The sequence below is a fragment of the Apium graveolens genome, chromosome 2 (genome assembly GCF_009905375.1).
Source record: "Apium graveolens cultivar Ventura chromosome 2, ASM990537v1, whole genome shotgun sequence".
Classification (NCBI taxonomy): Eukaryota; Viridiplantae; Streptophyta; class Magnoliopsida; order Apiales; family Apiaceae; genus Apium; species Apium graveolens.
The window spans coordinates 15258313-15284343 of NC_133648.1; positions in this window are offsets into that span (position 1 = coordinate 15258313).

The following is a 26031-nucleotide window of genomic DNA, read 5'->3' on the forward strand; positions in this document are numbered from 1 at the left end:
AGGTTCCAGAGATAGGTTCGAGAGAGAGAGGTCCGAGAGAGAGAGAGAGGTTCGAGAGATTGTGATGGTGAGATGATGGCCGGAGTTTAGAGAGATTGTGAGGGGAGAGAGGTTCGATCGAGAGAGAGAGAGAGGTTCGAGAGAGAGAGAGAGGGGGGTTCGAAAGAGAGAGAGAGAGAGAGAGAGAGAGAGAGAGAGAGAGAGAGAGAGAGAGAGAGAGAGAGAGAGAGAGAGAGAGAGAGAGAGAGAGAGAGAGAGAGAGAGATAGAACAGTTTTCTATTTTTTAGTTTTTAGTTTTAAGTTTTTTGTTTTGATTTTGTGTCTGAAGATTGATTTGGGGGGAACCAAAATTTGGTTAAGGGGGGAGAATTTTGGGATTGGGGGGAATTTAGAACTAAAACTGAATGAAAATTTGACTAAGGGGGGAAGAAACGGTGGGCGCAAAATTATTTTTTTTTGGTGAATTTTAGACATTGGTTTAATTATAACCGATGTCTACAAAGAACAAAGACATCACAAAAACACGGGGTGATGTTAATACTTCTTTTAACATCAGTGGAAAAGTTAACCGATGTCTAATGTATGATGTCGATTGACATTATTCTTGTAGTGGGGGTATGAGATGTGATTAGATCATGATGGCTATTGTATTATTGGGATGTACTTTACATTCTTTATTTTTTCTTCCGAATTATCGATGAAGAAATCATTATCCTATGCTTCTCCGGTTATTGGAGTTTGGCGAGTATAGTTTTGTTTAATAGACCCTTATTATATGCACCTTAATCAATATTTGGCTTTACTTTTGTTTTAATTTTTTTCTCTATCGTTTTAATTAAAATGTTTATGAACATACACACTAACTTAATGTCGTGATAGTTTTGAAATATTTTTGTTCTCTAGTTGATTCTCACTCATAAACTCCATTTTACTAATGGATAATGAAATCGTATTTAAATTTTGAACTTCACAAAACTATATTTGTACATTTTATTTGGCTCACTCATATTTCTTTCTTTCTACAGATAATCAAGGGGTAAAAACGAGAATTTCAATGATAACAATTATGGACAAAAATATGTAGGAATATCTATAATGATATAATAATTATTTATGTGAGATTTTTTTATTTCATTAAGAAATAATAATTCGAAGATTTTGGATTATTACAGTTGGTATCAGAGTGTAGGCTCAAGATTCTGTACACAGACTTTTTAGGCATTTGACCTGTGACTTGTGGGTGACTTCTTTGGGTAGCCTTCAACATTTTGATTTTTAAGTTGTGATAATATTTTTACATGTTCTAATTATGTATATCAAAATTGATATATTTTTATTTGGGCTTAATAATTCTAAAGTTAAATTAAAATTATTACCTAAAGTTATGTTACTTTTCAATATAAAATTAAAGCTATTTTTGAAAATACAGGTTGAATTCTATTATTACAAAATATCATCCAACTTCAACGTACTAAATCCCAATCATTTTAGATAATTTTCTTATAGTTAACTTTTAGCACATTTTTCTCTTCTTGTTTAATGTTGTACAAAATTTTGAATATCGAAAATGTTTTTACTAGTTCTCTTTTACATGAGCATTTTTTCCCAAAATGAATTTATTATGCAGCGTCTGACGCCCTCAATCTCGGGGTTAGGAAATGAGGACCCACACACCTTTGAATTAACAATAAATAAACATAAACCCCGATTAAATAATAGTAGGATCAAACAGGATTAAGTTTGAGACAAAATTATAACTACCAACCAGATAATATATATTACAACCTAAAATATTATTTAATTTACACAACCGATTCCGACTTGGAACCGACAGATAACCCAGTGTATCTTTGCAACCTTCCGACTAAGCGTTTGCTCACACATAACCTGTACTACTTGCTCTGGCATCTGGAAGCCTACAACATAGTAGGGGCCACCAGGTATGCTCTTACGAACAGTGCGCCTAAGTCTGGCCATCCTATTGCTTAGCTGCCATGGTTAGAACGAAGCATAATATATGAGTATAAAACTCAGCAAGTAACTAGATGACAGTTCTATGATGCAATAATCAAAATCTATTCACAATACTTTTAAGGCATTCTATTTTAAAACTCTAGGTGGTAGATTTCTATCTTTGGGTTAGGGAAGGTTAATGAAGAAATAGTTGGACTTTCAAAATTCAAGGTTCAAGATAAGGCGAAAGCCGACATTTATCACAAATAATTAACAGGATCTCAAGGATCTTTCAAATGGAAAGCGAGATTCTTTTCAACTCTGGAAATTAATTATATGATTGATAATAATATCAGAATATGAATCAGGGTTCTCAATGGGGTATGCTAAACAATAACACAATCAACTCATTTCGAATCATTATAAACCATTTCATTTTTAAAGAATCAATTTGCTAAAGCAATGTATTCAATATCCTTTATAAAGTGATAGGGAACCCTTGATTGGACTACTTCAACTCTTAATTATTGATATTAATATGGGTGATCAGCCCGTACCGAACTCCATCTGGTCGTTAAGGTACCTATTGGATAATTTCAGCCTTAAATTAGACTATCCCGGCTAGTCTCTTATATGACTAGACTAGTCTCCCTACTCTCTTACGTCTCAATCCAATCCATCAGGAATTTAATTGGAAAACCTTATGTTGGAAAAGAAAGGTTTTATTAAGTTCAATTTAACATTACCAAGAATATGAAATCATTCAGACTCTTTCAAGTCGAAACTCATTCTTAACTTCAATTTTAAGAATTCAAAGAAAGTGAATGAATAAAAGGTAAGTAAAGGTCAATGCTAAGGATCTTGATCAAATGATCACAAGGTATACAAGTTAGGGAATCAAAATAGTTCCAAGGATAATCATGAAATAAGGTAAACAAAGGAATGAAGGATCATTACGCAAGGGGGTTCATAAAGGTTCTTATAGGGTTTACAAGAATTCAAGGTATCAACAGGTGATCAGGATATGAATAAAAAGGTTACTATAAACGTTTGAACAATAATCATATCAAGTCATTACAAGAATCAATAACAGGTTCACAAGGAACAATAACACGGTTTCTCATGAATCAATAACAGGTTCATAAGGAACAATAACAGGGTTTCTTAAGAATCAATAACAAGTTCACAAGTGTTATAAAACATCAATACTTTATCATGGCATTAACAATATCCTTTCAATACACAACTTATACAAGTAGGCAGGGTTCCTTTCCTGAATTCGCTTTCCTGTTTCACAAGGGTTGAACTACTGCCACCTAGTACACCTTTCCCTTTCCTAGCCTGAATGCCCTCACACTCCGAATCTATAATCCAAAAATCAAAACCCTAATTAGATTCCCATTCGACGTTCCCAGAACGCTTAACAATTTCCCTTTATCGCAACGCCCTAAGAATATATATATATATATATATATATTCAATCATATACACAAGGCACGCTTATACTATAACTTGTATACTTTAACCAAATAGCCATCGAATCACATATTGCGATTCAATTACAACATATAACATATAATCCTCGTATCCAAACTCTATACTCGAGTTAAAATAATAATTATACAATCTCATATTAAGACGACTCAGTCCTTCCTTTTATTTCATATTAATCGAACCAAAATCACCAAAAAAATGAATTAATCCCTAGTAATCTTACATGCATTTACCTTGTGAGGTACAATGATCAAATCAACCTCTTTTACACCCTTAACCATTCGGCCATTACAACCAAACACAATTAAGTGTACTCAATTACAATCATACATAATCAAACACAAATAAACCTTATTTTGTAACATGCAAGTACAAGAATCACTTACACAATCAAGTCTCATCCTTTTTAATCCAAATACTGAATCAAATTCATAATAAAAACCAAAATTAAAACCCTCTTTTAATTATCAAAAATTCAAACCTAAAATCAACACAAACATCATCCAAAATCGACATGCAACCAAGTACTCATTTCAATTATCATTAGTAACTAAAGCAATTAGCATATAGACCCACAAAATCAACTTAATCCCTTTTTTCAACCATAAGACCCATTCGGGATTTTCAAAAAACAAAACACCCATGCATAGATCAAGGCTTTAAATCAAAAGGCTTTAAATCATAATTTTAACTCATTTTAACCTTTAACTTAATCATTCAACTCATTTTCTTCACAAATCAAACTAAACTTATTTGATTATACTCAAACCTTACATGCATGCCATGAAACTTTCTTAGAAACAAAGATTTATATTCAATATCAAGTTTAACACTAAAACAAATAAGCTACTCATCATTCAAAATCAAAACCCCCTTTTTAAAATTAAAATTCGAACTATCATCAAACAAAACCAAAGAAAATACAACACAATATCCCCTATATTTCTTTTATGATTATGCACTAAGAAATTGAGATCTTCTTAGGTAAAATCAAAAGAAGTTGATTTTGAAATTAACTTGAACACTTACATGCAAAAGATAAACGGATAGAGAATGATAAATAAGGAAGATTGATGGTGAAAACTTTGATTTCCAACTAGATTTAGGCTTTGCATGCAAAAGAGAGAAGGAAGGAGTGTATGAGAGAGAGAGAGGCAAGAGGGAGAGAGTTCGGGAGTGAGAGAATAGAGAAAAGAGAGAAAAAAGTGAGAAGTGGGGTGGAAGATAAAGAAATGGGGAGGGTGTGCTCTCTTATATAACCACCAAGGAGGACAATTTGGTAATTTACAATTTAAACTTCCAATTTCCTTTTATGCTTAAATCAAAAAACGAATTTGATTAAAATATAATTTATTTAGAAAAGATGAAAATACCACAAATAACATTTTTAGAATATAGATCTCGAAATTAGCTTTTTCATCCATATTTTTAAAATAATTTTTAAGCGTACGATTTATTTTCTATGAATTCTATAAGATTATGCTCAAAATAGAATTATAACTCGATAAAATCATTTTAAAATACACCGATCACAAAATAATTCCATCTATCATTTTTTTAAAGTCTCTAGAACTATTTTGAAGATAACACTACCAGAAAAAAGCTAATAGACATCGGTTTTTGGCCGATGTCTTTGTGTTTTTTGACCGATGTCATAGTCGCCGATGTCTATTCTAGACATTGGTCAAAAAGTGATGTCTGTACTAACATAAACATCAGTTTTTAGCAATTTTCTGATGTGTGAGATCCTATTTTTTACAAAATGTGTTAAACTATATTATTTTTATGTGATAATTACATCAAGTATAAGCCATTGAACAATTGATAACACAACAAAATGTTTAGACATCAGTTTTTATATCAGTTTTGATGTCTAAGAGTACCTTAAATATCACCTAAAAATGATATCTTTAAGCTGTTAGACATCGGTTTTTAAAAAAAAATTGATGTCCAAAGATATATGAGACATCGGTTTTGGGCGATGTCTATGGACTTAAAGACATCGTTTTTTATAAACAAAACCGACGTGTTATTGCATCTTAGACATCACTTTTAGGTGATGTCTTTTTCTATATAGACATCAGTTTTGTTTATAGAAAAGCGATATTGATTAAGATGTTAGACATCGGTTTTGGACGATGCCTATGTGTATAAAGACATCGATTTTATTATTTTAAAATTGATTTATATATATTGTTTAGACATCATTTTTTCCTGATGTCTATACCTGTTTTCAACATCATCTTTTTATTTATAGAAGTGATGTATATTATATTTGTAGACATCACTTTTGCAATAAAAAAATTGATGTTAATAAAAGTTTTAGACATCTGTTTTACAAAATATATGATGTGGATGTTACCAATAGACATTACTTTTCAAGGCATCATAAATAAAACTAATGTCTATATACAGAAACATAAAATTTTAAAATTGCACGCATATTTGCAATATCCGCAATCCGACCATAAATACCATTCACAACATACATCCAACAAATATCAATCCGCAAAATCGATATCATCAATCCGGATAACCAACATCTACCAATCCGTAAAACAAACACCTACCAATCCGCAAAACCAACTCTTAAATAACTACATGCACTAGCTAGTCCACAACCATAACATCAAATGTTCAGATCTACATAACCTGTCCAAAACCAAAGTAGCACTAGAAACTATTCAGATGTGCTCTTGGTTATATCCGAGAGCTTTAACACGTACTTCATCAAGTTGCTCCTCGGTGTAACACATGCGAGTCTTCTATATCCACTGAAAAATTCAAACAAACTTTACTTTTATAAAATGAAAAGTGGACCTTTATATAATCCCAATGCCAAAACAAGGATGCACACCTTTGTAGTAAAAGTTTATCTAGTGTCGTTGATGATTTCTTTCATGTAGCGCTTGACTACATATGCACATTCCGTGCCCCCAGGTTCCTTAGGAGACCCCTCTTCCAAAGCAAAAAATTACAACTGAACTAAACTACTTATTAACCATAATTACGAAAGCACAAAAAAGCGCTTACACTTAGAAATTTTGCTTTGGATGGCTTCTGATTGCCCCTACCAGTTTCAGAATTAAAACTTTTCAATGCCCTGCATCATTTAGATAAACTGATATAAGACCACAGATTATCAAAAGTTCTCATCAAATATTACAGGAAAAAAAAAATTACCTCGATAATGCCTTTTCTAGATCTGGAAACTCTACTGGGTGAGGGAGAGGATTAAGAAAATATATTTCACCTTCCCAAATAATGGCCAAAATCTAATGCATAATGTTTTTATTAAAAAACATGTCAAAGGCAAATTTCACACATTATATACTAGTTTACATACTATTCAGTTTTTTAATATCATAAAGTAAGAAGTTACTTCTGATTGTGTGGCAAGAAGAATAGTCGATCCGGGTTACCCTCTTTCAACCGGTTCAAGATGTAAGTTTCAAATTCTGCATTCAAGTAATAACTGGATCCTGGATCAATGAAAGCAAACATCTCCGCCATTTCTGGCCGTTCACTCATCTCAGAATGCAAGTACCTACCAAAACACATAATTAAACAAACCTGAACCGCAAAATTACTAAAATTGAAAAAAGGAAAAAAAACTTATGTCATGTAAGATGCAAGTACAGCTTGCCCTAGCATTTCAAACTCCAACACCGCCTGAACATTCTCATGTAACAAGTAAATTACTTTATCATGTCCAAACACTTCTTTTTCGCATTTAATTTGTATCGAAACCCCAGTAGTCTTCATCCATGTAACAACATGCTTATAGAGTAATTTAAAGCCTTTTGGCACTTTTGTACTTGGTTTTGCTTCCAAAAAATTCGACTTCAAATTATTCAAATATAGACCTGGCTTTGTACCTGGCTGTTGCCAAAATTTGAAATCCAGACAAAAGCATTTTTTAATTTTAAAATCCAGACAACAATTTAAATATCCTCATATCGCTGGAGTTGTGTAACTGATTAGTCCTTCAGGCCATGCTAAAAAGGAGCCAAGTGCATCGCGGACTGTCACCATTTCGCCACGTACCGGCACTGGAAGCAACACATCTGGTTTGAGTATCCCATCGATAGATACACACTTATGTCCAAGTGGTATATTGATTCCATGCACTTTTTCTTTATCCTTGCAAGGGTAGACCATACAAAAAGCAACCTCGTTGTCTATCGTGTTGACAGATAGCTCACACGATCTCTGTCCCTAATACATACAAAAAAAAACCAAACATAAATATGAAATATAAAGTACCAAGTTAAAAAGAAATCATTACTGCATAATAATAATTAAAAAAAATACTAAGTTATTGATAAATTACCAAAACTCCAGGAGGTGCAGGTGTTGGAACACATTCATCAACATCGTCATCATCATCACTGCAGGCCACTACAAATGCTTTTTCTAGCCGATGACTTGCCTTTTCCGACATGATTGGGGACTGAAGAGTGATCACTGAAGACATCATTGCCTTCAACTCAGCAATCTCTGCCTCAAGAGTCTGCGTCTTTTTATCGACCTTTTCATCTCTTTCTCGATCGCGAGCCATCAAATCTTTCTTCGTGATTCGAATCTTTTTCTCTCTAAGTAGCTTAAAGTACTGTTTTGGAGTTACGTACCCTCCAACCGCCCGAACCCTTCCTGAATGTTCACGACTGTCCAAAGCTGTAGTCAGAACGACTTCACCTCCAGAAAATTCTATTTCACCCTTCTCTATTTTTCCAACATAGCATTCTATTGATATTGCAAAAAATTACAGAAGTATTAACAACCATGTCGATAATTAAAAAATAATACTAAGCATAACATGATGATACAACAGCCATGTCGATAATTAAAAAACAATACTAAGTATGAAAATAATTAAAAAATCCAACAGGATTAACATAATCATAAATGAATACTTACAATTTTTTCGCATACAACAGCCATGTCTTCATCGACCTCTTCGACCTCTTCGCCATTTTTCCGCTTCCGAGCTTTTTGCCAAAAAATTGCTCTATCAGGTTCTTCTTCCGGCTGCAATTTTCCTTTTTTGATCTGTTCAAAATGTGCAGCAAAATATTAAAAATGCAATTTTTTTAATAAGACAGTAATGACTTTGTTCTTACTTCGCCTTCCTTTAGACCAATATAGCCCTTTCTAGACAAGCGATGGTGATACTTTCTCTGCGAAACCCTTTCACTATGTGCTTCATGAATTCCCTACAAACAAATTTATAGAATTACATAAACTGATGTGCAAAATTAATAGGAAAGGGAAAAATAATTGGATAATTACAAAAGTCCAATAAAATAAAATATACCGTCCAACTAGGATCAGTCCTTTGCTTCAAAAAATTCTTCCATGTTGACTTACTCACAAAAGCATATCTCTTTGGTGGCTTATTCAGTTTCTTCTTGTCTCCAACAAAGGGAAGCACAAACTTCCTCGTCAAATCGATTTTAAATTGTCCCCATTTAGAGCCCGCAGACTTTAGGACAATGTCCTCACAGTGTGGACCAACTTTGAATGTTGACTGACAAAAAACACAAGGAATAATAACAATTTTAAATTAAGAAATTAACAGAACAAGTGCAAAAAAATTGAAGGGGTTGTGGAGTACCTGAATATCTATCCAAATCTTTGATTTTAATTCAGGATCTACACTTTCCCAATTAGCAATATCAATTGGAATTGTAGTCCTGGCCAGCAAACCGATATTGGACTGCAGTCAGGCCCTGGTTTCCCCGTAAGGAATTCCCCTGTGAACACATGTGACTTTAAATTTTTTCCCACGCGCTTTCTTCACAATTACTTTGTGCATTGCACATACCCCTCTAGTACCTCCAGAACTTCTTGTCACTGAACCAGTTGAGGTAACTGCGGGTTGCTCGGACTTCTCAATTTGAGGTTCTGATGCCTTGGGTTCATGATTATCACAAATACCAGATGCTCTAACCTCGGGTTCTGATGCATTTTCTATTTTATTTTCTGAGCCTGCCTTTGCTGATTTCTTTTGCTTTTTCAGTGCCATTTATCTCGTCTTCCTTCAATCTGGACAAGCTATCAAAATTAAAACAAGTACATGTTATTGTAGGTGCCCTAGAGGCAATACATTATTCTTTTATAATCTTTATGTCAGTTGATCATTCAATAAATGTATTTATTATGACCTTAATTACTGCGATATTTTGTTAGCATAATAAATGTCCTTAGAATCATGATACAAATTGTATAGTTTAAGGACATGACTTGAACTTGAGATTATATAATATATCATATTCTTAAAGGTCCCTAGTCGAGTATTATTATATAGGAAAATAATAATACAAAGATAGACTAGTATGTTGTTTGACAAGATAACCACATCTCATTGGTTATAAGTATGGGGATACTAAAGTCAATACATAGGTACATGTGAGAGTACATGGTACTGGACAGACCCACAGTGAGATTCTTCATGTTTAATAAAGTCATAAGAAAGACTAACTATAATAATGGTGTAATGATCCTTTGACTTGAAATCATTATATTTCTATACGAGGATTAATATACTTTGACTACATTAAAAGTTACTTTTGATCGGGTGATGATAAAAGTGGACATCGGGTATATCATGAGTCGTATGAGAAATATGAATGATAGATAAAGGATTTAACCCTCCTATAATTAGGAGAGATATTATTGGCCTCTTGATTGAGTGAGATTATAAAAGCATGGTCATCCTCAAATAATGATTTGTCTCGATAATCTACCCATGGATCAAGTAAACCCGGATTAAATGTTGAAAAGGATGACTAAATACATGCCTCGATTTTAATCTATAATATGTATGGTTAAAGGGATTATATTACATGAAAAACATTAATCACGAAAGGTTTTATCTAATCACGATTTAATTATTGTTTAATTGGGTAACAATGATGTATTACTAGATACCGCTCATTGTTTATAATTTTATTAGAGAATAAAATTATTGCTAATTAAATAATAGCCTATAGGGTCGCACAAATAGAGCACTTAATGGAATAGTTAATTTAAATTATGGATTTAAATTAATTGATGATTATTTGAATTTTATTATAATTAAGTAAGACTTGGTTGAGATAATATAAATTCGAATTAAAAGGAATGTTTTTTGCCCATAATAATTAAGTATGACTTAGTTATTAATTAAATAATAGAAATTCATTTTTATTATTTAATCCAATACCTACTAGGGTTGGGCTTTGCTGTTATGGGCCTTTTTAATCAGCCATTATAAATACATAATGATAGGTTAAAGAGGCTTGTACATTTTTGAGAAAACCCTAGCAGCAAAGAGAGGCGGAGGCAATTCAGATCGTCAAGAAGGAGGCTAGTACATCCATTCTGTAGCCAAGTTCGTGAGACGTTCTTGAAGGTGCTCGTGTGGATACCATAGAGGTGTTTCTCCGAGAGGTAGACACAAAGCGTGATAGCTAGGATCTCCGTTGAGTTCGTGAAAGTTAAGCTCTTGAAAGGTATGATTCGTTATCTCCATAATCTGCGCATAATTATACATGGATCCTGTTTTTGGGTTTCGAAATTTTTGTTTTATTTACGTTTATCCGCTGCGTTTTATGCCTTCGAATCCCAACAATGGTATCCGAGCTACGTGTATAATGGGCTGATTTGGTTACGTGTTTACTGTATTTTTACAAGTATACATGTGTGATGAGTCTGCCATGATAACAGTTATGTTATATGAGTCTGCCATGATAACAGTTATGTTATATAAATGATATGATGAATCTGTTAATGATCTATATGATGATACTAGTATGTTTAAGATCTGCCATAACTCATATGTATGCGATCTCTTAAAATATGTATACTGATACATGTTTTTGGTAACTGGGATATGGATCGTGTGTATACTGATACATGCTTCTGGAATAGTATTCTGATACATGTTTTGCTAGTATTCTGATACTTGATTTTGCAAAAATTTCCGCAATCGGGGGGCTCGCTGCGTGCTTAGGGTTTCGTTTTTAATTTATGCTTATGACATATGCTTTACTTATTTATTATTCTTGATTGGATCATGATAAGTGATAAATAGTATGTCATCTTTATATGATCTATCATGTTCTTTAATGGTTACTTGAGCATGGTGCATAGTTATGGCCTTAAGACCTTAGTTGTAATGGTTTATTCTTTTGGTTTGTAATAAATACGTCTTGCATGTCATTTTCTATTTGTAGTTATTTTATCTCGAATATAACTCGAGTTCTTTTGTAAGTTCATTAGTATAATTCTTAATGTAACATCCAAGAAGGACAAGGGAAAGAGGAGGTATCATATGGAGGCCAAGGAGACAATGGAAGCAATAGAGAAGACATATGTAATAGTTATTTTTACACCATAGACTGACCTTGATCTTTTCATTAGCCTGAAAAGATCACATAGAAGTGGGCCATAACTATTGCACGTTTACTTTACGCACTTTTCATATGATGTATAAATAGTATGTGTGGAGTAGAAAATGCATATTTTAATTAGATTAATGATGCATGTATGTATTAGATACATCACCCATGCCATGCCTTTAAACAAGATAAAATCTGTAACGACTCAAGATTTAAAATTAACAAACGATCATAAGATTCTCGTGTTTATGAAACACGGAATAAAATACGAATTTTCTTTATTTCTGACATGGGGCGATTTTGTCAACAACGGGTTCATAGAACTTGTAAGGCTGTGGGTTTTAAGCGAGACCGATGTGACTCCTCCACTACCTGGAAATCAAACCATTGACAAGTATTGATTTGAAGTATTTTATTCAAGGAAAAATTGGAAATCTCTTTATGATGGGATCATGATCGTTCTAAATTAAAAATCCCTAAGTAAAAATATTAAGTTTTTTAATCAGATGATTTCCAATGAATGAACACTCATTAAATTCTAGATCGATAAGGGGAAGGGATGTCAGTGGCAGGGGACTCCTATCTATCATGGTGAAATGTGATAAATATAAACGGTTATATTCGGATGTTGTATCATTGGGTCTAACTTAACTGAGTCATTATAATAAGGTGAATATAAACGGTTATATTCAACTATTATGAACTTAGAAGCATAGAGTTTGGTTAAAAATCTATTAGATAGATAAGATCAATTGTTGTTCACCAAATTATCCAAGAATTATATATGATCTAATTGACAACTATTGTATACCTAAATTACCAGTGGTTGACTTAGAACATGACGAAATATGGATCTTGGCTCACTAGAAAGATTTATGGGATATACTTTCCGAATTAATAGTTAGGGCTATTAATTTGATAAAAAAATAGTGGGAGATATATTATGAATATATCATAATCATATAAACATAAAATTTTAACTCAGACAATCTAATGTTTATTTTGCACTTTTATTATTGTAGATACTGAGTAATGGCAAACAACACAAACACACTATCCGTACGTTCAGTCCTTGAGAAGGACAAGCTGACAGGAGGAAACAACTTCCTAGACTGGCAGAGGAATTTGAGGATTGTCCTCAGGCAGGAGCGCAAGCTTCATGTCATTGATATTCCTCCTCCAGGCCCCCTTCCTGAGGGTGCTACTGCTGATGAACGAGCAGCACGCACAAGGGATGAGAATGATGCAAATGATGTTGCATGTCTTATGTTGGCAACTATGAGTGCTGAGCTTCAAAGACATCATGTGCATATGGATGCATATACTATCAACGAGCACTTACAAAGCATGTTTGCAAGCCAAACTCGTCAAGAAAGGTTCAACACGAGTAAGTCACTTTTTAATTGCAAACAAGGGGCGAGTGAACCAATTGGCCCACATGTTCTGAAGATGATTGGTTACATTGAGTACCTTGAAACTTTGGGTTTCCCGATTGGTCCGGAAACTGGTATTGACCTAATCATGAATTCTTTGAACAACAAATTCACTCAGTTTGTTGTGAACTACAATATGAATGAATTTGACAAAACACCTACTGAATTGTTGCATATGTTGAGAACATATGAGACCAACATGAAGACAGCTGAACATGCTCCCATACTGATGGTGGGAAATAAAGGTAAGGCCAAAGGGAAGGGCAAATAGAAGGGTAAGAAGAAGATTGGATCTGATTCTACACCCAAGCCAAAGTCAGGTCCCAAACAGGCTTTAAAGCCTAAAGGTGGTGTGGCCAAGGGTGAATGTCACTAATGTAAGAAAGATGGTCACTGGAAGAGAAACTGTCCAATTTACTTGGAGGATCTGAAGAAAAAGAAAGCTGTTCAGATTTCTGAATCAGGTATTTATGTTATAGAAGTCAATTTGTCTATTTCTACATCTTGGGTATTTCATACTGGATGTGCTTCTCACATTTGTATAAATGTGCAGGGCCTGCAGAGAAGTAGAACTTTGGCTAAGGGAGAAGTGGACCTAAGAGTAGGCAATGGAGCAAAAGTTGCTGCTTTAGCTGTAGGGACTTATTATTTATCTATGCCCTTTGGGCTTGTTTTAGAACTAGAAGACTGTTTTTACGTGCCTGCGATTCGCAGAAACATTACTTCTGTTTCTTGTTTGGACAAGAAAGGTTTTTCGTTTACAATAAAGAACAACAGTTGCTCTTTTGCTTTGAATGATTTAACCTATGGTGTTGCGCATTTATTTAATGGTTTATATGTTCTTGATTTAGATAACCCTGTCTGTAATATAGAAAATAAATGACTTAAAATGAATGACTTAAATCAAATATACCTCTGGCATTGTCGTCTAGGCCACATAAATGAGAAACGCATATCCAAATTACATAAGGATGGATACTTGGATAAGTTTGATTTTGAATCATTCCAAGAATGCGAATCTTGTTTGCTTGGTAAGATGACTAAAGCCCCTTTCACTGGTAAGTGTCAAAGGGCCACTAAACGTCTGGAGCTAATACATAGTGATGTATGTGGCCCAATGCGTGTAATGGCTAGAGGAGGCTACTACTACTTCATAACATTTACTGATGATTTCAGTAGATATGGATATGTAAATCTTATGAAGAACAAATCCGATTCTTTTGAAAAATTTAAAGAATACAAGGTTGAAGTAGAGAAGCAAATTGGCGGAGATGCAAGTATTAAGATCTTAAGATCCGATCGTGGGGGTGAATACTTAAGCACCGAATTTAGAAAGTATTTGAAAGAGTGTGGTATTGTATCACAACTCACTCCGCCAGGAACACCTCAATGGAATGGAGTTTCAGAGAGGAGAAATCACACCTTGTTGGACATTGTGCGATCGATGATGAGTCATGCAGATCTTCCAATTAGTTTCTGGGGTTACGCTCTAGAAACAACGGCTTTCACACTTAACCGTGTTCCTACTAAGAAGGTTCAAAAGACTCCATATGAGATATGGAAGGAGAAACGGTCAGGCATGAACTTTATGAAAGTTTGGGGATGTAAGGCGTTTGTGAAACGTCAAGAATCTGACAAGCTTGGACCTAAATCCGAAGAGTGCATTTTTGTAGGATACCCTAATGAAACAAAGGCATATTATTTTTATAGTCCTTCTGAGCAGAAAGTGTTTATTGCTCGAGATGCTGTCTTCATGGAAAGAGATATTGTTTCTAAAAGAAACAGTGGGAGAACTATAGATCTCGATGAAGATCGAGAACCGCAAAATAGCATTGAACCTGAAGTGGAACAAGAGCAGAATAATGATAATGCTCAACAAATACAGGTTGTTCGTAGATCTAGTAGATTTCGCCATGAGCCAGAGAGATATGGATTTCTCATGACTCAGTGTGGTGATTTGATGCTCATAGATGAAGATGAGCCTCTCACATACCAAGATGCTATGAACAGTCCAGACTCTAAGAGATGGCTTGAAGCCATGCAATCCGAGATAGATTCCATGTACGAAAACCAAGTATGGACTTTGGTTGATCCACCTGAAGGGGTAAAACCCATAGGGCGCAAATGGGTTTTTAAGAAGAAAAAGGGCATGAATGGAAATGTTCAGACCTATAAAGCTAGGCTGGTTGCAAAAGGTTTCAAACAAATTCATGGTATTGACTATGATGAAACTTTCTCACCAGTGGCTATGGTCAAGTCTATAAGGATTTTACTTGCCATTACAGCATTCCATGATTATGAAATCTGGCAAATGGATGTCAAAATAGCCTTCCTTAATGGAAGCCTTGAAGAGGATGTGTACATGACACAACCTGAGGGTTTTGTCGATCCAAGGAATGCTGGCAAGGTATGTAAATTGTGTCGATCCATTTATGGATTGAAGTAATCCTCTAGGACATGGAATATCCGTTTTGATGAAATAGTCACAGAGTATGGCTTTGTTCAAAATGAAGATGAACCGTGTGTTTACAAGAAGGTTAGTGGGAGCTATGTGGCATTCATAGTACTATATGTTGATGATATACTACTAATGGGGAATGACATACCTTCTCTAAAGGCTGTTAAGACTTGGTTATGGAACAATTTCTCCATTAAAGACTTAGGAGAGGGATCCTATATTCTAGGAATGATGATCTATAGAGAAAGATCTAGAAGGATGATCGGTCTAAGTCAGAGCACATACATTGATAAGGTTTTGCATCGTTTTGGAATGCAAAATGCAAAAAGGGGATATGTCCCCGTGTCTCAAGGGATAACGATCTCTAAGGACCAGTGTCCGAAATCATTGGATGAGAAGGACCACATGAATAAAGTTCCATATGCTTCAGCAATTAGATCGATCATGTATGCAATGGTATGTACTCGCCCAGATGTCTCGTATGCTTTGAGCATGACGAGCAGATACCAGTCTAATCCGGGTGCACTACAAGAAAACAAGGTTAAATACAACTGATTTAAATTCGACTGGGGTTAAATTCGATCGCATGCGGTCGAATCCTTTGGACACGGCTAAATTTGACCTGTAATATCCGGGATATATCGTGTAATTATTTTTGATATTAAATAATTATTATGTGTGTTCAATATCTATTTTGTGAGTTAATTGTTAAGTGATATATGTACTTGAATATTCAAAAATAATATTAATTGAGTATTTTAATTTTTATATGTCCAAAATAAAATATAGATAATTGTCATATCTTCCTAATTATTTTTATGTTGATTTATAGATTTATAAGAATCATATGAAATTTTTAAAATCTTTTTTCGGGTAATTAAAATTTATTTTATAAAAACGGGAACCAACAGACGTCAACCGTTGTTACGTTTTTGGAACCCGAAACTCTTCCGAGAACTCCTTCCTAACCTAATTGTAATATTCCGAGCATTTTCCATGTTTCGACTTTTTCGATCCGGCGTACGGTTTGTCCTGCGCGGGTCCCGGCACAACATTTTCGATACAATATTCGTTTCGGTATATTAATAAAACCCGTATTTTCGATAAACGGGAGCTTTTTATTAAACTATCCCAATTATCACTTCGTAAGACGTGTAACTGGGTGCTGAGACCAAGACCGCAGTAAAAGGTGTACTGATTTGGATAATTATCCCGAAAACCGATACCGTTTGGATCAGTTTTTATAAATAAACGTACCATTTTATATCCGGAATGATCCAACAGGATACTAATTTTCCGTAATTATAAATAGCCTTTTACCGTATTTTATTTCGTATAAAAATCAATTGCAGACAGATAATTATATAATTTTACAGAGAAAAATCTTATATTCATAAACTGTTCTAAGAATCAAACAGCAAAACGAAGTCGTTACCGATCTCTGTTTTTAAAGCTTGAATAACCAAAACGAAGGATTTGAGGTGTTCTATCAGATTCTGAGCTTTGTTTCACTGCAGAATCAAAGGTTTAATTTCTAAAAATTTATTTATTTTCGAATTTATTTTATTAAAAATATGAATTTTTGTTCGGATGATTGTTTGTATGATTTGATGATTGCATGTTGTAGAGCTTGTTTTCCTGATGATTTTCATATGTCATACGTCTGATTTGGAGTTCAATAACATGTTCAAATTTGAGTTTGATTTTCGAATTTTAAAATTAGGGTTTATAACCCGTATGAATGTTCTTAATTGAAATTTGGGGGTTTCTTATTCTGTGATAGATTGATGTTGTGTTATAGTGGGTTGTGTTCTCTGTGAAATTAGCAATCCAGTCGTATAAGTTTCATGAACCAACGAGGTCTGTAGAGAAGGGAGTTGTGTTTTGAATATTTTCGATGTTCGCCGGAAACCGGCGATGTTCTTGGCCAATTTCCGGCCAAAACATGAATGATTATAATGATTTGATTGCATGAATATGTTCCTAGTGAGGTGTAGTTGTGATCTAGACAGTTTGGCGGCCTGAGGTGGCCGGAATCGTGTCCTCCGACCACACTCCGGCGAAGTTGACGGCGGGGTTGGTAAAATTGCAAACAGGCCCTGTAGTTTTAAAAACGATGCAGTTAGGTCCCTGAAGTTTCCAGACTTTGCAAAAATAGGATTCCTGTTTTAAAAATGTTTAAAAATCATATTTTCCATTTATTTTTATTATAAAAATTCGTTTTTAATTTATGAAAATTCTAAAAATTATTATTTTAATTCCGAAAATTATTTTTAATTCATAATTAAATCTGAATTAATTAGTTAATTAATTTCAATTAATTTTTAATTGATTAATTAGTCAATTAATTCGAAAATTAATTGATTAATTGATTTAATTAATTATTAATTGATTTTTAATTAATTATTTAATTAGATTTAATTATTAAAAATGATTTAAAAATTCTGAAAAATAGTTTCGAGCTTTAAAATATTATTCTAAATTATTTTCAAGGCTCGATAATTATTCTAAAATTGTTTCGGAGCCAGAATTGGTCAACCGAACCCTGTTTATTAACCCGAAATTTATCCAACGACCCGTTTTAATTCCGAAAAATGTTTTAAAAATTATTTTAAATACCCGAAAGCAGATTTATGACCCGAGACTTCTTTATAAATGATATGTCATAGATTACGTAATGTATTATGTGTTATACGTGACCTGTTGTTTGACTATCGGTCTATATATTCGGTATTTACTTCGTTATTGCATAGATTTCAATCCGTTAATCGGATTTGGGTAAACCGAAGGGTAGATAGAAGTGTGTGTTGAATAGAACTCTATGAGTTGATGATTGATAGATACTTATGATATGTGAGCAGAAAAGGCAAGACGTAGGAAAGGAAAACAGATAGTTGAAGAGTAAGACGGTTGTGATTGGAAGTCAGTGCAGAGTAGTAAGCTAATACCAGGCAAGGGTTCTGAACTTTCTCGAGACATTGTAATTCTTGATAGTCTTGTTGACATTGCAAGTGCTTTGAAGCACGGAAACCTAAACCCTGATTTCAGTTATTGTTCTTGAGCCATGAACCATATTCTTTCTAAGCCATTGATTATTGTAAACCCAAACTCGAACCTCAAGTATACGATACTATTCCATAAATACATGCAAACAAAATCCCAAACACTGAACTGAATTACTTGTACATTCAACCATTGTATCCTATGCTTTGAGAGCCCAAATCTTTGAAACCCTGAAATATTGATTCTTTTGTTATCCAATTCTTTCATTACCCAGCGTTCAAGCTTTTAAACTACTTATTTGATCCTTACAAAGATTGAAAACCTTTCATTGTTAAACACTCATTGTTGTTAATGATTTTGGTTATTGTTTATTATTGCATATTCTGTTATTATGTTAGAATTGGATTGTTTTTATAAAATTGTGGACCAGATTCGTGGTCAAGTTAGGCCAATGTGTGCCTTGGATCCAGTAGTTAGAGCAATGCTGTGTGCCTTGCTCAGGGTTAGTGCGTGACTGATCAGCAGCCTAACCTTGGCTTTTAAATTAAAAGTATAATATCCAATTCTAAATCATAATCCAATGTTCACTTGATATCATAATCATAGTCACCTGATGATCATTATTCTCAGTTTTGTCATTTTGACTTGCTGAGCTAGTTAGCTCATTTGTGCGATGTTGTTTATACTCTTTCCAGTTAAAAAGGAACCAGTTGGTAGCGAGGATCCCCAGTCCAGCGTGAGAGCTAGGGGTTCAGGTTGAGGAAGCTGAGCTAGTAGGCTTCTTTTGGGATAATTTAAGTTTGTAAAAGTTTGTATTAATGTTTGATACTCAGTGTGAGTTTGAAATAGTTGGGATTTGAACGGTTTGTTATATATTAGTGTGTTTGGCTTGTGTGCATATTTTAACCTGTTGCGGTCCGTGGTAGTTGATAAGTAAGGTCACTGCATATATTATTATTATCTTTATTATTGTTATAAGCAGGTTATAATTAAGATGTGTGTGTGGACCCCAAACTTCTGACCCGGGTTTGGAGGGCGCCACAGGTTTGGTATCAGAGCTACAGGTTATAAGTCACTGACACAAGCCTAGGATAACGGGAATGGGTAGAGGGTTAAGATTAGAAGTAAGGCATAGGATGAGAGAACGTTGAGAGGTTGAGTGCTTCGGTATATCAGGTATTAGTATAGTTTGCGTTATGGAACGAGATTCTTATATTGCGATATGATTTCAGATAGCAGAGATGGCCGATTCTTTTATTCCCATATCAGCTGATCACTCAGAGCCTTCAGTTGGAGCACCAACATCGGATCCACGTCCTGTGATTCCACCAGCATTGGCTATTCTACCTCCACCGGTGTTGCAGCCCGTGCCACTGCAGGCTATTCCACCTCCAGGCATGAGGCCACCTGTCAGAGGACCCCCACCAGCTGATTCAGATTCCACTGGGCATTCAGTAGCGAGTGCCCCATTCCAGTCTACATTGCCCCCAGTTCCTTATTACCGGTATGAGGCTCTTCTATTGGAGCGTGATTCCTTGTTGGCTCAGATTAGAGAGTTACAACATATCATCAGGACTACAGATGTTAATCATGGTGTGAGGGAGCTTCGAGAGGAGATTCATGTGACCCGGAGGGTTCTTGAGGCTAGGTTACATGGAGCTACACTACCTGGCAGGGGCCCTGATGCACTGCTGGGCTGGGCTACTGAGGTGATGGAGGACTTTGAGAGGCTAGCAGGACCAGAGTTTCCTTGGAGCTGAGTTAGAGATTTTGAGATGAAGATGCTGAGTAGTGTTGTATGGTTATGTAGTATGGACAGTAGTGTGTAGTGTGTATCAGAAGACTTTTGAGTTGTATTTATAGACTAGCGATGCTGACTAGTGAGTAGGTTGTTGTACCCTTTCTGCTTTTACTTTTGAAGCGTCTTTACGCTTGTACTACCTAAAACTTTTGATCTATATATCAGTACCTTTTCCTTTCCAACACTGTCATTTATTTTATTGCACCTGTTTTACTTTACCTTATTTATGGCACCAGTATACCCTGTGATACCATGTACCCTGTTTTCTCTAACTGTTTATATTCTGTAAAGAAGCATGCAATTTACTTAGTTACAACTGTTTTCAAAAAGAGATATTCTTGTTTTCCAAAACTTTTCTTTTATGCAAATATTTGATTCAAAAGCTAAATAAATTGATTGATTCTTTACAGAAAATGCCTCCCAAAAGAAATACCCGCACCAATACCCAGAATGAAGTAACCAACAACAATAACAATAACAATCAAAATGATATAAACCAAAATGTGAACCCAGGACCCATGGACCCAGTAATAGCCCAGATTCTTCAAATCTTGGCCCAACAAACAGTTCACCTGGCACAACAACAGCAGAGACAGGCCAATCCCCAGGTAACTTTCAAAACTTTTCAGGCAATAAACCCACCAGAATTCAAGGGTTCCTTAGAGCCAATTGAAGCAAATGTTTGGTTAAAAGAAATAGAAAAGGCATTTGCCTTAGTGAAAGTGAAAGAGGAACAGAAGGTTGAGTTTGCAAGTTACTATCTGAAGAATGAGGCCACCTATTGGTGGGAAATGGTGAAGACATTGGAAGGCACAGATGTTATTAGTTGGGAAAGGTTCAAGGAATTGTTTTTAGAAAAGTATTTTCCTCAGTTTGTTCAGGATCAAATGGATCTGAAGTTTTTAGAGTTAAAGCAAGGGAATATGTCGGTAACAGATTATGAAGGGAAGTTTGAGGAATTGTCAAGGTATGTGCCGTCGTATGTTGATACTGATAGAAAGAAAGCTAAGAGATTCCAGCAAGGCTTGAAGCCATGGATCAGGGGGAAAGTAGCTATTTTTGAATTGGATACCTACGTCGGGGTTGTACAGAAAGCTATGATCGCAGAGACAGAGAGTGAGATGTTCCAGAAAGATAAGGAAAGCAAGAAAAGGAAAGTTGAGGGAAGTGAGGGTCAGTCACAAACAGGGAAGTTTCCAAATTTTAAGAAGGGCAAGTTTCAGCCAGGGAGAAATTTTAATTTTAGGAGACAAAATGCAGGAGACGGAGGCCAGGGCAATCGTCCAGCTAATGTGAATCCGCCGAATCAGTTGAGATTAACTTTTCCAGATTGTCAAGTATATGGAAAGAAGCATTGAGGAGTTTGTAACAAGTTGAATGTGGTATGTTTTAGATGCAACCAGAAAGGGCACTACTCGAGGGAGTGCTGAAATCAGCCAGCAAATAAGGATCAGCCTTTCCGGAATCCAGCAGTGAAGGTTCCAGTCATTGGATTTACATGCTTTAAATGTGGGAAGCCAGGACATATGGCCAGGGATTGCAAGACAGCAGCCCCAGTCAGTAATGCATTGAGGATTATGGGATCTACCCCAACAGTGAATGAGACTTCAAGGGCTAGAGTTTTTGACATGTCGGTGAAGGATGCGATCCAGGATACGGATGTCGTGGCAGGTACGCTTAATGTGAATTCTTTATGTGCCAAAGTGTTAATAGACTCGGGAGCAACTCGATCGTTTGTTTCACAAGATTTTGTTAGTAAATTAAACTGTCCAGTTGAGTGCTTAAATGAAATAATGACTGTGGAATTAGCAAATCAAGAACGTGTAACTGTAAACCAAGTTTGTGGAAATTGTGAGATTGAGATTTCTGGTAGTAAGTTTTGTGTAGATTTGATACCATTTAAGTTAGGAGAATTTGATGTGATATTAGGGATGGATTGGTTATCTAAGCATGATGCTCAGATAGATTGTCAAAATAAGAAAGTAATGGTGAAAACGCCAGACGAAAGAATAGTAACGTTTAAGGGACAGAAGCAGGTAAAGAAGTTCTTAACGATGATTCAAGCCAAGAAGTTACTACGGCAAGGATGCGAGCATTTCGTAGCATACGTGATTGACAAAAGTCAGAAGCCAGCAAAACTTGAAGATATCCCAGTAGTGAATGAATTTCCAGACGTATTTCCTGACGAATTGCCAGGACTTCATCCAGATAGAGAAATTGAATTTGCGATCGACTTAGCACCTGGAACAGAACCAGTATCCAAAGCCCCGTACAGAATGGCGCCTGTTGAGATGAAAGAGCTAGCAAAGCAATTGCAGGAATTGTTAGAAAAAGGAGTAATCAAACCCAGCGTATCCCCGTGGGGAGCCCCGATATTATTTGTCAAGAAGAAAGATGGAAGCATGAGACTGTGCATTGACTATAGGGAACTCAACAAGCTGACAATCAAGAACAAGTATCCGTTACCCAGAATCGATGATCTGTTTGACCAATTGAAGGGAGCCGAGTACTTCTCCAAAATTGATTTAAGATCGGGATATCATCAACTAAAGATTAAGCCAGAAGATATACCAAAGACGGCTTTCAGAACAAGGTATGGACATTACGAGTTTTTAGTGATGTCTTTTGGATTGACCAACGCCCCAGCAGCGTTTATGGACCTGATGAACAGATTTTTCAAGGAATATTTGGACAAGTTCGTTATAGTATTTATAGACGATATTTTGATCTATTCAAAGACGGAGGAGGATCATGCGGAACATTTAAGGACAACTTTGGAGATTTTAAGGAAAAAGAAGTTATATGCTAAATTGTCGAAGTGTGAGTTTTGGCTACAAGAAGTTCAGTTCTTAGGACACATAGTCAGTAACGAAGGGATCAAAGTGGACCCAGCAAAGATCGAGGCAATTACGAATTGGGAAAGACCGAGAACACCCACTGAGGTAAGAAGTTTCTTGGGATTGGCAGGATATTATCGACGATTCGTTCAGAATTTCTCAAGGATTGCCACACCATTAACAAAGCTTATACGAAAGAATGAAAAGTTTATATGGAATGACAAGTGCGAAGAAAGTTTTCAGGAATTGAAGCGGAGATTAATCACAACACCTGTTTTGTCACTTCCAGACAATCAAGGGAATTTCGTAATTTATAGCGATGCTTCCTACAAAGGATTAGGATGTGTTCTTATGCAGCACGACAAGGTGATTGCGTATGCGTCAAGGCAATTAAAACCACACGAACAAAAGTATCCTACTCATGACTTGGAGCTAGCAGCTATAGTTTTTGCTTTGAAGATTTGGAGACATTATTTGTATGGAGAAAAGTGTGAGATTTTCACGGATCACAAAAGTTTGAAATATATATTTACCCAGAAGGAACTTAATATGAGGCAAATGAGATGGTTAGAATTGATCAAGGATTATGATTGCTCGATTAATTATCATCCCGGTAAGGCGAATGTGGTGGCAGACGCATTAAGTCGGAAGGAAAAGTTAAATGAATTATCAGTACCTGAAGATATATATAAGGAATTTCAGAAATTGGAATTGGAAATTAGAGTTTGCGAGCCTGAGAAAGCGAAAGTGTATAGTATGACTTTCCAGCCGGAGTTGTTGGAGAAAATAAAGAAATGTCAGAAAGATGAAATGGATCAAGATATAAATCGTTTGATAGGTGAAGAATTATGCACGCAGAAGGATGATCAAGGCATTTTGAGATTTTCATCTAGAATCTGGATTCCACCAGTGACGGAGTTAAAGAATGAAATTTTACAAGAAGCACATAGTTCAAGATATTCCATCCATCCAGGGAGTACCAAAATGTACAGAGATTTAAAGAAGAATTATTGGTGGCCAGATATGAAGAGGGAAATTGCGGAATGGGTTAGCAAATGTTATACCTGTCAGAGAGTTAAAGCAGAGCATCAAAGACCAAGCGGATTGCTACAGCCATTGGAGATTCCAGAGTGGAAGTGGGAACATATTACCATGGATTTCATAGTTGGATTACCAAGGATAAGAGCTAATCATGATGCCATTTGGGTTATAGTGGATAGACTTACCAAGTCAGCTCATTTTCTGCCTATAAATGAAAGATTTTCGCTCGACAAGTTGGTCCATATGTACCTAAAAGAAATTATAGTTCGTCTTGGAGTTCCAGTGTCTATCATATCTGATCGAGATCCAAGGTTTAATTCAAGATTCTGGAAGAGTTTTCAAGAATGTTTGGGAACAAGACTGAATATGAGTACGGCTTATCACCCCCAAACGGATGGCCAAAGTGAAAGAACGATCCAGACAATCGAGGATATGTTACGTGTTTGTGCTATTGATTTCAAAGGAAGTTGGGACGAACATTTTCCCCTGGTAGAGTTTGCTTACAACAACAGTTATCATGCCAGCATTGGAATGCCACCTTATGAAGCCCTTTATGGACGCAAATGTAGATCTCTATTATATTGGAACGAAGTAGGAAAACGCAAAATACTCGGACCTGAATTGGTGCAACAGACAAAGGAAGTTGTTGAAATTATCCAGAAGAGATTAATAGCCGCACAAAATCGTCAGAGGAGATATGTAGACCAGTCAAGGAAAGACATGGAATTTGAAGAAGGGAGCTTGGTATTATTAAAAGTATCACCGTGGAAAGGACTAACGAGGTTTGGGAAGAAAGGAAAGCTAAGCCCAAGATATGTCGGACCTTTTGAGATCCTAAAGAGCATTGGCAAAGTCGCTTACGAATTGGCGTTACCTCCGCACATGGGGCACATTCACAATGTTTTTCATGTATCGATGCTCAAGAAATATAATCCAGACTCCAGGCATGTAATAGAATATGAGCCAATAGAGCTTCAGGCAGATTTATCATATGTAGAGAATCCAATAGAGATTTTAGAGGAAAAAGAGAAAGTATTGAGGAATAAAGTGATAAAGTTAGTAAGAGTATTGTGGAGAAACCCAAAGGTTGAAGAGTCAACCTGGGAGTTAGAAAGTGATATGAGAGAAAAGTATCCTCATTTGTTTTCTTAGGAGATTCTGAGGACAGAATCCTTTTAAGGGGGGAAGGATGTAATATCCGGGATATATCGTGTAATTATTTTCGATATTAAATAATTATTATGTGTGTTCAGTATCTATTTTGTGAGTTAATTGTTAAGTGATATATGTACTTGAATATTCAAAAATAATATTAATTGAGTATTTTAATTTTTATATGTCCAAAATAAAATATAGATAATTGTCATATCTTCCTAATTATTTTTATGTTGATTTATAGATTTATAAGAATCATATGAAATTTTTAAAATCTTTTTCCAGGTAATTAAAATTTATTTTATAAAAACGGGAACCAACCGACGTCAACCGTTGTTACGTTTTTGGAACCCGAAACTCTTCCGCGAACTCCTTCCTAACCTAATTGTAATATTCCGAGCATTTTCCATATTTCGACTTTTTCGATCCGGCGTACGGTTTGTCCTGCGCGGGTCCCGGCACAACATTTTC